Source organism: Babylonia areolata, chromosome 13 (assembly GCF_041734735.1).
Source record: "Babylonia areolata isolate BAREFJ2019XMU chromosome 13, ASM4173473v1, whole genome shotgun sequence".
Taxonomy (NCBI): Eukaryota; Metazoa; Mollusca; class Gastropoda; order Neogastropoda; family Buccinidae; genus Babylonia; species Babylonia areolata.
Window position 1 is genome coordinate 15,246,141 of NC_134888.1, and position 10,000 is coordinate 15,256,140.

General features: G+C 47.0%; 1 protein-coding gene across 3 annotated transcripts in view; it reads left to right on the plus strand.

Annotated features, from left to right (window-relative positions):
* Window positions 1-10,000, plus strand: part of LOC143289087 (uncharacterized) — a 95,575-nt gene that overhangs the window by 76,548 nt on the left and 9,027 nt on the right. The gene's annotated exons all lie outside the window — the stretch shown is intronic.

The window sequence follows — 10,000 nt, forward strand, 5'->3', positions numbered from 1 at the left end:
GTGCGTCTGTCTCCGACTCTGTCTCTGTCTCTCCCCTTTCTCTGTCTCTTGCTCTCTGTGTCTGTCTGTGTATGTGTCTCTGTCTGTCTGTCTGTCTGTCTGTCCTTCTCTCTGTCTCTTTCTCCCTCTCTCTTTCTTTCTGTCTTCTCTGTCTCTGTCTCTCTCCGCTCTCTCTCGTTCTTTCTGTCTCTCTCCTCCCCCCTCTCTCTCTTTCTCTCTCGCTCTGTGTGTGTGTGTGTGTGTGTGTGTGTGTGTGTTGTGTTTCTCTCTCTCTCTCCCTATCTCAGAACATTGTCACATGTGAGTACTGTTGTGTTCACAATGGTGGCGTGCGCACGCGTGCATGCACGTGTCATCCGCGTGGACATTAGAATGTATGTAGCATTTAATCAAACCTGCACCACAGGACCAAAATTAAAGTGGGGATGGGATCATCCGACTAATCAGATGTCACTTCTAACTCTAAAAACCGTGTCAGTCACTGATGATTACGCTTGACGTTACAGACAAATTTTGGCCTTGGATCACAACGTCCAGTCAAGGAAACGTCTCGTATACATTTCCTTGCAGATTTCTCGAAAATCATTAAATTTCAGTTTGGCTATGATGAAACTTGAATGACATGGGGGCAGGGGTGTACCGTTGAGGGTTTCCCTTGGTTCAGATCTTCCTGTTGACAGTCAGTTGAGCAGTTCAGCCAGGTCAAGGGTCAAGGTCACAGTTCGACTGTGTGGTACCACTTCAGACCCATGCAGATGATAGGTTTTTGTTTGTTTCTTTTGTTTGTTTGTTTGTTTGTTTTGGGTTTTTTGGGTGTTTTTTTTTTTACCGATTGAGCGTTGTGTTTTACTGGATACGTCTGGGGTTTTTTTCTTTTAAAAAGAACTTTCCTGTAGGAAATATTGATGGCATGGCATTGTTTGATCCGTCTCCCGTCATTTAAGATAAAAACCAAATCTAAAAACTCACTCACCCACTCACTCACTCACTCGCTAAAGTTTGACTGACAACCTTACTCGGTTGTCTTCAATCCGTTTGACTAACTTGAATGACATTGTAAAGTATAGTTGTTGTACGGATGTTCTTGATTGTCAGATTACTCTTTTTTTTTTCTTTTTTTTTGTTAGAGAACTCTTGTCTCAGTGTCCTTGACGAGTGGGTCAAGGTCAGGAAAAGTGCCCACCTTCAGTTGGTTTTTTTTTTTTTTTTTTTTTTTTTTTCCCAATCTCGAGTAGCGTTAGCGATTTGCAGCTGGGTGTGGCAGCTTGAACCCAGATATCAACTGATTTATATCCACTCTTTTTTTTTTTTTCTTTTTTTTCCACATTACGATAAAGGAATGTATAAGTCTAGAGAAGAAGAACAATCGTCACATACGCAGAGTGTCGTATGTTGTGTGTGTGTGCGTATGGAGGCGGTGGGGAGGGGTCTGTGTGTGTGTGTGTGTGTGTGTGTGTGTGTGTGTGTGTGTGTGTGTGTGCGATTTTACAACAAAAACAAGGAGAAGAAGAAGAACCAATACAAACGAAAAAGCTATCGTATCTAACCACGTCACAACCAGTTTAGCCTGGCCATGTTACACAGAAACAACATTAAGAAATAAAATAAAAAACTGAAAAATTCATTTGAGAAAAAAAAATATATATATATCGAATAAACCAAACCAAAACAGACTGTGGTGGAAACCAACCACACATCATCATGAGCCTGGCCAACACACACACACACACACTCTCTCTCTCTCTCTCTCTCTCCGTATCCATATCTCACTCTCAGTATGAACAGTATGAAAAAAAAAAAAAAAAAATATATATATATATATATACATATGAAATAATAATAATAAAAAACAGAGGGGGTGGATGTGTAGTGAGTGAATGAGAAACATGGGGGTAAGTGGTAGGGGTAGTAGTGGGTAAGCGGGGGTGGGGGTGTGCGGGGTGGATACAGGAGGAGGAAGGAAGGTGGGGGTCGAGGGTGAGAGGGGACGAAGCAACTGTTCAATCAAACAACAGTCAGTCCTGCACTTGTGGTGGTGGGTGGTACGTACATACATACATACATACATATATATATATATAGATAGATACATAGATAGATACATAGATAGATACATAGATAGATAGATATACGTGTACACACAGCAGCAAGGGTTTCCAACTCAGACCCGAGATGTCACCGTAGTGATTCACACTGTCTGTCTCTTCTTTCCCTGACACCAAATTGATCAGCTCAAGCATCCATACATCTCCCGTAGCGAGAGAGAGAGAGAGAGAGAGGGAGGGAGAGAGAGAGTGAGTGAGAGAGAGGGGTAGAGAGAGAGACCGCCTCTGCCACAACCACTCCACACGAGGCTTGATCAGAAAGTACGAAACACACACACACACACACAACACACACACACACACACACACACACACATGGCTGCCCTGGTGGGTTTTTCCACTTTCTCGCTCTCTTCCTCAAGCAGGCACTTTCTATACCACAAATACGCACTCCACTCCCTACTGCTGTGTGTGTGTGTGTGTGTGTGTGTGTGTGTGCCAGTCGCGAGGCGAACGTGCGCGAATGTGTGTGTGTGTGTGTGTGTGTGTGTGTGTGTGTGTGTGAGTGTGTGTGTGAGTGTGTGTGTGTGTGTGTGTGCAGCTCGTGCAGCACGCAACTCTTCATGACGGTGAACTGGGTGCTCGCGAATCGCTGTTGTGTGTCTGTGACTGACACAGTGACTTCCGCTCTGTTCTGTTTACTATTCCGCCATCTCTGTCTCTTTGTCGAGCCCTTTGTTTCTCTCCTCCCCCTCCTCCCGTCCTCCTTCCTCCACTCTGTCTTTGTCTCTGTCTCTGTCTCTCTCATTCTCTCTGTCTGTCTCTGTCTTTTCCTCTATTTTGTCTCTGCCTGTTTCTCTCTCTTTCTCTCTGTCTCTCTCTTTCTCTCAGTCTCTGTCTTTCCCTCTATCTGTCTGTCTGTCTGTCTGTCTGTCTGTCTCTCTCTCTCTCTCTCTCTCTCTCTCTCTCTCTCTCTCTTTCACAGCTACAAACATATATATATATACACTGCGTACACATTTAAATGATGACATTCTGCGGGTGCGCACAAACAGTCGCTCACACTCACACACACATACACGTGCGCGCGCGCACACACACACACACACATTGATTCGCGCGCGTACACAGACGAACGCGCGCGCGCACGCACACACACACACACACACACACAAACACACGCACGCACACACACACAGAGGTTGACTTTGTTCGAGTGTCTGTGTATGCGCGCGCGCGCATGTGTGTGTGTGTGTGTGTGTGTGTGTGTTTCATTCATTCATTCATTCAGGGTGCTGTGGATGTAGGTCAGAACTTCACTGGAGCCCATAAAACAGCCACAGAGGAAGAAGCAGGGGGTCAATATTATTGTATCAATACTGAGTCAAGGATGTGGGTTTTCCCAGGTCTGCTCTGTGTGTGTGTGTGTGTGTGTGTGTGTGTGTGTGTTCGTGCGTGCGCGCACGTATGTGTGTGTGTGTGTGTGTGTGTGTGTGTGATCGGGTCAACTCAACTTTTCCGGTTTTTGTTCATGATCTTTGGGTTGTGTTTGTTTTGATGCACAGTAGGAAGCTGTGTGTGTGTGTGTGTGTGTGTGTGTGTGTGTGTGTGTGTGTGTGTGTTCATGCGCGCACGCGCAGCATATGTTTCGGTTCATTGTGTGTGTGTGTGTGTGTGTATTCATATGGGGCTACGGCCTCAATTGAATAAACCATCTCTGTCTCTGTCTCTGTCTCTCTCTCCTCTCTCTGTCTCTCTGTCTCTGTCTGTCTCTGTCTGTCTGTCTCTCTCTCCATTATATGTCTCTTTCCATGATCTCTCTCTCTCTCTCTCACTCTCTTTCTGTCTCTCCTTCTCTCTCTCCCTCCCCCTCTCTCTCTTTCCATGATGTTTTCCTTTCTCTTTGCAAGATATTTTTCTCTCTCTCTTTCTCTCTTTCCATGATCTATCTCTTTCTCACTCTTTCCATGATCACACACACACACACACACACACACACACACACACACACACACTGTCTATCTATCTATTTTTTTTCTCACTCGTGCGCTGTCGACGTTTAACGCGCTTTTTGTTGCATAAGATTTTCTTTCCGGGGGCGCACGGTGGGTGGGAATCAGACGTGATTTCAGTTTTACTGAGATAGATAGGAAGATAGATTGACAGATAAATAGAGTCACAGAGAGGGTGTTTCACTGAGAACTGTTATTCATTTGAAACTGTTGAAAAGTTTGGGTTGAATCACGATGTTGAATCATGAAATTAGATCGATGGATGACTGGCCCTGAATGTCAGACATTCACAGTACACACACACACACACACACACACACACACACACACACACACACACACACACACACTCGCACATACTACAAACACACACACACACACACACACACACTCTCTCTCTCTCTCTCTCTCTCTCACTCTCTCGCACATACTACAAACACACACACACACACACACACACACACACACACACACACACACACACACACGCTCTCTCTCTCTCTCTCTCTCTCTCTCTCTCTCTCTCTCTCGCACATACTACAAACACACACACACACACACACACACTCTCTCTCTCTCTCTCTCTCTCTCGCACATGCTACAAACACACACACACACACACACACACACACACACACACACACACACACACACACACACACACCAAAAAAGAAATCAACAGCAGAGCAAGCTCCTTTTCTTCTATTCCCCCTTCATGCCCCTCAAGACCGTAAAAATCTTACCCCCCCCCCCCCCTCTACTCCCCCTTCAGTCCCCCCCCCCGGCCCCCCCTTCCTACTTACTTCCCTGCTGGCCCATCCTCAGTGATTCTCAGTGGAGTCTGGTCGTTGATATATATCTTTCTTGTTAACAGTACTGGTCGTTGATATAATATCTTTCTTGTTAACAGTACTGGTCGTTGATATAATATCTTTCTTGTTAACAGTACTGGTCGTTGATATATATATCTTTCTTGTTAACAGTACTGGTCGTTGATATAATATCTTTCTTGTTAACAGTACTGGTCGTTGATATATATCTTTCTTGTTAACAGTACTGGTCGTTGATATATATCTTTCTTGTTAACAGTACTGGTCGTTGATATAATATCTTTCTTGTTAACAGTACTAAGTCTGAGCCAGCTAGTTGCATTGCTTGGTTCTAACTTTTTGACACTGAGTTACACGTGACTAAAATGCCTACGTTGACCGAACTACGCCATTGGTCAGTTCTGTACGACACACAGTTAGTAAGTAGTAGCGGGTTACCTATCATACTTGGCTCTTCTGTCCGAGCAATGCAATGCAACTGGCTCGCACCAGGGCTTGAGGGGGGGGGGGGGGGGGTGGAGGGGGGGAAAAGAATATGTTTTGCTTATAAAATCTCATTACCATGGTAAAATAAAATTTTCGTTTCGTTTCGTTTCCGACCTCCCGCTGTCGTTAAATACAATACCACACCTATCAAATAATTATATAAGTATTCATCTGCCTACCACCCTTCCCCTCCCCCTCCTCACCCCCTCTCCGCCCTCCCCACACACCTTCTTCAAACCTCTAAATCCTCCGCATCTCATCACCCCCACCCCCTTACCCCCACCCCCCCCCTACTCCACATTCGCTCTCCCACCCCCCCCCCCACTCTCATATTATATTGCCAAACTTGCTGCACCCAGAACTATTGAAAAGCGTGGTGGTGGGTTCAAAATGTTAAGTTCTGAAAGGAAGGCTTTGTGTATACATGTGTGCGTGCGTGCGTGCGTGTGTGTGTGTGTGTGTGTGTGTGTGTGATAGAGAGAGCGTGTGTGCATGTGTGTGTGTGTGATAGAGAGAGAGTGTGTATGCATGTGTATGTTTGCTTTTGTGTGTGTTTGTGTGTTTGTGTGTGTGTGTGTGTGTGTGTTTATTTGAATGTGTGTGTGTGTGTGTGTGTGTGTGCGTGCGTATGTGTGCGTTTGAATGTGTCTGCGTGTGCGTTTGAATGTGTCTGCGTGAGAGAGAGAGAGAGAGAGTGTGTGTGTGTGTGTGTGTGCGTGCGTGTGTGTGAGTCATCTCAGTCAACCTGTGCACCTCTCCTTAGCTGCGTATGTCACGTTTCTCTCTCTTTTATTTGTCTTCTTTTTTTTCAAAACCATTGTGGGATGGACAAACAGGATGGTTGTGTGGGGGCGTAAGGGTTGGAGGTGGAAAGTGTGTGTGTGTGTGTGTGTGTGTGTGTGTGTGTGTGTGTGACAAGTCACAGCCGGGTTTTTTCACCTATATGAGTGACACTGGCATATTATACTGCATGGTACAACTTCCTTTATGTAAAATTGCTTTCGCTATGGCATTATATGTTTAGTATTGTTTGTGTGGGTTGTTTTTTTTTTTTCTTTTTATATCCAGTCACTAAAATTGTTGACAAGTTGTTTCAGTAAAGAAGGCTTTGTTGGGTGTGTTTTTTTTTCCCCCACGGCGATATTTTTACAAAATAATGATATATTTGACAAGTAGTCTTTACGACGTATCTAGCAATACTTATTAGCAACTTACTAGAAATGGAAAACTTCCTGAAAATCTTTAACCATCGCATAGATCTCCATTCCTGACAAACAACACATTCCAACACAGTAACATCAACAAAAAAATAACACACACCCCAAAACAACAAAAAACAACCAAACAAAACGCCCCCTCCCCCTCCTCCCCCCCACCCTCCACCACCCCCACCACCCTACCTCCCCAAAAAAGAAGAAAAAGATGCTGATGCTGCTGTTGATGCCATTGTTTGTTGCTTGTTTCTTGGTAGTGTTTTTTGTTTGTTTGTTTGTTTGTTATAGTTTGTTGCTGTTGTTGCTGTTGTTGTTGTGTGGCTCGGCGCTTCTGTGCTTCAGTCCACTCCAGACAGACCGACCTGTAGACGACTTCTTCTTCTTCTTCGTTCGTGGGCTGCAACTCCCACGTTCACTCGTTGTACACGAGTAGGGTTTTGCGTGTATGACCGTTTTTTACCCCCCCGCTATGTAGGCAGCCATGCTCCGTTTTCGGGGGTTGAGGGGTGCATGCTGGGTATGTTCTTTTTTTTTTTTCCATAACCCACCTAACGTTGACATGGGTTACAGGATCTTTAACGTGCTTATTTGATCTTCTGCTTGCGGTATACATTGGCACACAAAGGGGGTTCAGGCACAAGCAGGTCTGCACATGTGTCGACTTGGGAGTTTGGAAAAAATCTCCACCCCTTAATACCCACCAGGCGCCGTTACCGAGATTCGAACCCGGGACCCTCAGATTGAAAGTCCAGCGCTTTAACCTCTCGGCTATTTGCGCCCGTCACACCTGTACACGATGGGTGGCCAGGCATTAGTTACACCTTGTGCCGGTCAGTGTGTTGGGTAGGTGTTGCTGTACACACTGTTGCGTTCGCTGTCCACATACAGACCCTTGTCACTCACACCAGCAACAACAGCAGCAACGTACACGTGTCTCAGTGTCGGTGTGGCCGTGGGATACTTTCCCTGCGGCACGACAGGCTACGTGACTGACTCACCGGTCACTGACTCTTGTACTTGTGCGCGCTGGCGTTTTGTTGTTGACACCACACGAAAGCTTGTGTTTTTTTTGTTTGGTTGGTTGCTTGCTTGTTTTTGTTTGGTGTGTGTTTGTGTGTGTTTGTGTGTGTGTGTGTGTGTGTGTGTGTGTGTCCACAAACAGGATGCAGGATGTAGTGGAAGGGTAATGTGTTTTCTTAGAACAACAGCAACAAAACAAAACAAAAGAACAACAACCCCCCTCTCCCCTCACACCCACCCGCTCCAAAAAGGAGAAAAAAACAAAGAACTTACCCCCCCCCCCCCACACACACACACACACACCCTGCCCTCACTTTCCCTCCCCTATCCCCTGCCCAATCCTACACACCCCCTCCCTCCCCCCATTCCCCTTCCACTGCATGCCCCTTCTTCATATCCCCCCCTCCACCACACACACACACATACATACATAAAAAAAAAAAAAAAAAAAAAAAAAACACCCGTGACGTCCGTCTTTCGTGGTGATAAGAATCAACCTTCTGGTTCGTTCTTGTTTCTTGGGCATTCATACACACTTTTTTTTCTTTTCTTTTTTCTTTTTTTTCTTTTACATACACTCGTGAACGTTGTTGTGGATTTTGCCTGCCCCCCTCCCTCTCATACTCCCCCTCCACCCTCCACCCCCCCCACCCACCCCTCGATTCCCGGACAGTCGACATTCTCTTACACGTGTGCTGTAATTTTCCAAGCGGCCTGTCGAGGCCCTCGATTCCCTTTCAGCGCTTATTGGGAGCAGTCATGCAACGAGTGACTGGTAAACTGCTTTAATCTGGGGCTGACCTCCGGCAGGGCAGGTAACTGCTTGGGCCGCTGACTTGACTGACTGAGGTGGATTTGCGGTTGAGCAACCACGTGGAAAGTTGAAGAAAAAAAAAATGTGGGAGGTAGGGGGGGTTGATGGTGTGGGTGGGGTGAGGTGGGTAGGAGGGGCCCAAGAGAAAGCGAAGAGAGCAGCGAGAAGGGGTGGGGTGGGGGCGGCGGGCGGGGGGGGGGGGGGGGGGGGGGAGAGCTTTCACTCCTTTGTCTGGATTCCGAACTGGGACCGGGACTGGCTGAAGGTACTCACACAGCCCGTCCCCCCACACCCACCCACACACATCCACCCACATCCCGCTCCCTGCTCTTTGCCCGGGTACCCAACACACTTATTCCGCCTCACCCCCAATCCACACACGCACCCCCCCCCCCCCCCCCCCTCCCCCCTTTGCCCCCTCAAATCCATGAGTGGTGTGTGACCTGTGTGTGATAAAAGCCTTTCGATGAGAGCTTTGTGTTAAAACGAAGACAGTCCCTCTATAGCATTCTGCAAATTAAAGGGGGGGGGGGGGGGAGGGGGGGAGCCCCCACCCCCCACCCCCCATCCCCCTCCTCTAAAACACAGTCGTCTAGCCAGCTGAATTTAGTGGACAGTTTCCCTTCGATACACACTTCTGTTTGAAAGACAGTCTCTTTCAACAAGAATAAAATGAATTACAAGAAGAAAAAAAAAAAGGTGGGGTGGGGGGGGGGGGGGGGGGGGGGGGTTGAGAGTACAACGGATTTGAACAGTGCCAGGTGAGATTGGCAGTACTTAACTCGATTTAATTTTTTTTGTTATGATGCTTATTATGGAGTAAGGCCCTTGGGACAAATAACTCAATGCAATGCGAAACTGACGGCAGTGTAGTATCTATAGATGCAAAAGGCTACACACACACACACACACACACACACACACACACACACACACACACACACACACACACAGAGAGAGAGAGAGAGAGAGAGAGAGAGAGAATAATCATTTCATTTCCAGTCTGTTGAACGAACGCCCCACACACATGGCGCGCGAACTCGTCCAAAATGTAGGTCACAGGGCGTGCACACACATACACACACACACACACACACTACACACACACACACACACACACTACACACACACACACACACACGACACACACACACACACACACACTACACACACACACACCACACACACACACACACACACACACACACACACACACACACCACACACACACACACTACACACACACACGACACACACACACACACACACACACACACACGACACACACGACACACACACACACACACACACACACACGACACACACACACACACACACACACACACACACGACACACACACACACGACACACACACACACACACTACACACACACACACACACACACACACACACACACACACAGAGTGACGGAGGAGGGTGGAGAGAAGTACAGTAGTGCTGTACCAGGTACCGCAATGATGGCATTACCCACGCACCATCAGCATCAGCAGCACGAGTGCTAGAGCTGGGAATTTCCCAACTCCTCATGAAGGAAGGAGGAGGTGGTGCACGCGCGC